The sequence below is a fragment of the Sinocyclocheilus anshuiensis genome, unplaced genomic scaffold (genome assembly GCF_001515605.1).
Source record: "Sinocyclocheilus anshuiensis isolate Anshui unplaced genomic scaffold, SAMN03320099.WGS_v1.1 scaffold1290, whole genome shotgun sequence".
In the NCBI taxonomy this organism is placed as follows: Eukaryota; Metazoa; Chordata; class Actinopteri; order Cypriniformes; family Cyprinidae; genus Sinocyclocheilus; species Sinocyclocheilus anshuiensis.
The window spans coordinates 65682-71313 of NW_015558599.1; positions in this window are offsets into that span (position 1 = coordinate 65682).

Genomic DNA, 5632 nt, shown 5'->3' on the forward strand with positions numbered 1-5632 from the left:
TAAGCGCGCAGATGAATTCACTGCTTTTTATCCAGGCAGCGCTAAAAGTGCTCAAAATATTCTTTCAGTGTTTCTGCGGGTCTTAATATGGTTTTAAAAAGTTTAAGCCACAAATTAGAGAGAGAGTACGCCCCAAAATGAAAATGATGTCATCTACTCACCCTCGAGCTGTTTCTGTTTGGTTACCCACAGTTTTCAAAATCTTCTTTTGTGTTCAGCAGATGAAAGAAATTCATTTAGCTTTGGAACAACTTGAGGGCGAGTAAATGATGACAGAATTTTCATTTTTGGGTCAACAGTCCCTTTAAGGCCTTCGGGTCTTAAATCAAAGCAGAAAGTCTTAAATTCGTAAAGCCATGACGTTAAATGTCGCATGCATAACAACATCGCAAAAAAAATTGATCTTCCACAGTATTGTTGACTTGTTTTTCGATACAAATATCTAAACAGCCTTAAATCAAGATACAAAATCAACATAGTTATAACTGTAGTTATAGAGCAAGTCTTCTTTTTGAGAAATTGGACAAAATGAAGTGAGTTTATGCTTGAAAGATGAACAAATATCAGTATAAATAAAGTGTACAATTATTTTCCCTTTGAATTAAGTTGATTTGTCTGAGCCAAAACCGTATTTCTTCTTGTTTTAATCATAAACTCACTTGACTTTGATCAGTTTCTCAAAAAACAAGACTTGTCGTTTTGCTTCTCAACATGTCTTGATTTAAGAAACTGGAAAAACAAGACAAAAATACTGAGGAAGAACAGCACTTTTTGCAGTGTGATCAGAAGGTACAGTAAAAGTTATTTCTATTCTTCTCAGTAAGCTTTTTTGTATAATTAATTAAAAACTAATGGAGATCTGATGGGAGTTGTGTTTTCAAACTTGCACAATACAACTCATTTTCTGCACCCTAGACTTCTACAGTTAGAAAACTTATTGACATTGTAAGTCTTATCAGTTCACTCTTTAAATTTCTTTACTTGATCTTAAAAGTCTTCAATTGACCTTAATAAAAACCTGCAGAAAATATTTACAAGAGGGATGAAGTCGATAAGGAAGAAGAGGAAAGAGGAGGGTGCATATGCGCGAAATAAAGGCAATGGAGGTTGCTTGTGAAAGTCCGTATATCCATCATATTAAGGTCTACCTTGATTATCCATGTGCCTGACCACAGTAATATTTCCTGTAATGTAGATGACATTCCATTCCTTATTAAAATATCTCACATTCTTCAGACAAACTTTGTATAATTTCTTGTATTAATGTAAATGTTTTTTTTTTACATTGCCTGCTTAAAAGTTTAAAACTTAAGTTTAATTATTATGAATGATTCATCCGTGCATTCTTTTTTTTATTATTAAATATTACAAGGTCAAAATCATTGTCAACTTGCTCATCCTATGAACAACAACTCTGCCGATGTATGTAAAGCCATGCTGCAGTCAATCGCAACTACCTGGATGCACACTTATACTGTAATTTGTAGAGATGGATAACATTAGTTTTATGTCTATTGAATTGTTTCACATGTGAAATGTATAACGGCTGTTCATTGTGCAGTATATCTGCATCTGACAGCCCTGTGAGCCATTCTAAGGCAAGGTTTTATGTACTGTTTTTTTGGAATAGAGTTTTTCTTCTTCTCAGTTTAAAGTCTGTAGTTTTGGATTTGTATTTAAAGTTAGAAAACGTAGCTTTCAGGAAATATGTCTTGTTAGGGCAACTTGCATGTGTCAGTTCCAAGCTGAAAACCACAACCACACTGCAGTGAGTCAGTGACCGTGAGTTCAGACCATGCTGTCGGTACCGTTTTTGGTGGTTCAAATCAATATATTTGCTGTTATCTGAATTGAATTTACTTTTAATATCTGAAATAAAATAACAACAGTGGAGCTCAATCACTCCTCAAGTAAAGGTATTTTTTTAGCAGATGCAGAGCATAACCAGTAGAGGTCAGACTGAGTCCTCTGCTGGTTACTTTATAGACCTTGGATGTTTTCTGAGAACAGTCCACTGGCCTTCATGCACTGCTGTGCTAAACAGCAAAATCTTCAATTCCAAAAATAATTCCTGAAATTTCAAAATATACACAGAAACTTGTCCAATCATGTCAACACCACACTTCAGTGAAATCAAAAAAACATTTCTTGCTTATAAAAATAACAGGCTTTAGCTTTTACTCAAAGATGTGAATTTGTACATATAGTATTGTGACCAAACCAAACACGAGTTTGCAGAGTTCTAGATCAGCAGCTTGTGCAAAGATGGAGTAAACGGGCCCATTGTAATTGGGCCGCTCCTTAAACCACAGTCAGATGTTTGTAATTAAAATGACACTAAAAGGACTATCAAATAATGTAATATAATCAGAATATCTGTAATGCCATTGCAGCATCATTGCTTATGATATCTGAATTACTTTTGAGATTTTACTAATATTATGTGCATGTCAGCTAAATTCACTCAGATACAGTATCTACCTCAGAATTTTAGAGGTTTCGATCCATAGAATAACAGATCAATTTTCCTTCAAGCTCTCATTGAGGAGCTCAGCGGAGGTGAGGGTTTAGGTTTAGTCAGCAGCTTGTGTAAAGATAGTGTAAAATGACTTTTGAAGGTTTCCCGAGGAAATTTTATTACTACTTTTTTTTTTTTTTATTCCATTGTAATTGGCCCCTCCTTAAGGTATGATTTTAAGACTGGGTCACCACGATGAAAAGTTTCCATGACAGACACCAGTTGGGTGGTTTTATAGGACGCCAACTGTTCTAGTCCATCACAGGGCTCACTGACTAATGCAGTACCTCAGGCTTTGACACCTGGTTTTGTGCTTGGTGACAAAAGTCTTATTGTGTCCTCTAGAGAAGCTCTCTAGGGTTTTTGTTTGTTTAAAACAGATGTACATGTTTTCATCCTTTGGGCTACCTTGACTTCCTGTTTGAACCAAAATTGTTTTAGTAACAAACTTGTTTGGCATGTAGTGCTTGTTTGTGAAAATTAAGCTGTGTGTGTGTGTGTGTATATATATATAAATAAATACTGAACAAAATTATAAACGCAGCACTTTTGTTTTGCCCCCATTTTTCATGAACTGAACTCAAAAGATCTAAGACTTTTTCTATGTACACAAAAGGCCTATTTCTCTCAAATATTGTTCACAAATCTGTCTAAATCTGTGTTAGTGAGCACTTCTCCTTTGCCGAGATAATCCATCCACCTCACAGGTGTGGCATATCAAGATGCTGATTAGACATATATATATATATATACATACACACACACACACACACATTGCAAAATGCAATGAAGATTTAATTCAAAATATTTGTTTAAAATTCCACAAAATTAACCAAATTATACCAAAAAATAAAATAACTGAAAACGGAAACGTGACCCTGGACCACAAAACCAGTCATAAGGGTAAATTCTTTGAAACTGAGATTTATACATCATCTGAAAGCCGAATAAATAAGCTTTCCATTGATGTATGGTTTGTTAGGATAGGACAATATTTAGCCGAGATACAACTATTGAAAATCTGGAATCTGAGGGTGCAAAAAAATCTAAATACTGAGAAAATCGCCTTTAAAGTTGTCCAAATGAAGTTCTTAGCAATGTATATTACTAATCAAAATTTATGTTTTGATATATTTACAGTAGGAAATTTACAAAATATCTTCATTAAACATGATCTTTACTTAATATCCTAATGATTTTTGGCATAAAAGAAAAATCAATAATTCTGACCCATACAATGTATTTTTGGCTATTGCTAGAAATATACCCCAGCGACTTAAGACTGGTTTTGTGCTCCAGGGTCACAAATGGTTTTTACATTGAAGAGTCACTGACTACGTTTACATGGACATCAGTAATCTAATTATTTACCTTATTCGAAATAAGCCAATATTATGATTATGGTGTTTACATGAGTTGCTTTTAGAATATTCCTTTCATGTTCCCGTTTTACATGTTATAGTACATAGTTCGATTAAAGGCACGCGTCATTACGTCCCCACGTGACGCCATCCGACGTCCCCTCCGGAATTTCACATATAAACATATAGTTCGTCTTCATGATGATGCCATGTACAGTTTTGGGTGTTTCATTTTTAATTTTATGAAAGCTTCAACTCCAGTTAATTATTTGTACGTGCATACAGACGACGGCGGTGTTGAAGCTCTCTTATTTGCCGTCAAACGGTTGAGCACTGCCTTATGTGTATCCTGTCGCAAAATGCGGCGAATAGTCCTACACTACGTTAATAATTTGATGAAGGTGTTTACATGTCTATTCTGCACTTCAGTAATGCGACTAAAATAGGAATACTCCACATGTCTTAATTCGATTTCTGTTTACTTCGATTATGACTTTAGCTGGATTAAGGTAATCAAAAATCTCTGTTTACATGGTAGATTCTTAATCAGAGTATTGTCTTAATCGTATTAAAATCGGAGTATTGTTGTCCATGAAAACGTACTCTCTGTCAGTTGATTAATTATTGGTTGATTTCAATATATCTTTGCATCCACAAGTTATGATCAAAAAATAAGGATTGTCTGAATATATTTCCCCCGAGCATTTTGCTATTACATCTTAACTTACTCTAAATAACTCAAATCAGATGTTGTGTTAGACTAAATGAGTTTTCCTTTTAGAGTTTCAAATCTGCAGCATTGACAAGAGCCCAACATTTGGACGCCAATGTTCTCGTGACTTTAAGTCTTATAGCCTCCCCTGTGGTTACTTCAATCTGGTCCCTCAGTTTACCTCTTCAGTATTCACTCATGTAGGGAGATTAATTATTCATGATCATGCTTATTAATGACGGCAAGCATCTGTGCTCCCCTGTGCCCTCCTCCACACACTGCTAGCCAAACAAGCGGTCATATTAGAGACTGAAGTTTGAGCTTTAGCATCATTTAACAAGTCCCTGGATATGGATTCATCAAAGCATGAAATAAGAAAATGAACCATTTTCCGGTTTGATCCCCTTGTGGCCTGGGACCGGATGTTTAGAGCTCTCTTTGTACTGAAATCTGTGACCTGGCATATGGACTTTTGTCTGCTGGGAGCTCACCCTGCATGGGATGGAATAAATGCATAGTTTTGTATGAATATTTTTGGGATGTTGAAACCCTGATTAGAAAGATAAAATAAAATTAGAGATTAAAAAAAACAAGTAAACAAATAAAGCTCAATTAGGTCTATTTCATTTTTACAAATTCTTTTGAGACAGGCCCATTTGAGTGACAAGGAGGGTAATATTTAATATTAGCAAGAGATCTCTCTGAATCGTTAATTCACAACCTACACTTCCCACCAAACAATGCAAGAGGCAGTGCAAGCATGTTTATATTTAGTTTACATTTATTTTGATAGGTAAAATATTTGCTTCTTATAATACCTGATAAAACACAAACACCCCACAATTATCAGCACAATTGTTGAGAAAAGACACAAATTGATTTTGAGTCACAATAATCAGAAAAACGTCCCACATAATCCCGCTGAGCGTGTTTTGGTGAACTTCATGAGGTCTATCCTGGGATGCTATTCCAGCATTACTGAAACTAACTTAAAACTTTTAAGTGCAAGTCTTTAGATCAAAGTGTTTTTAACCCTATATA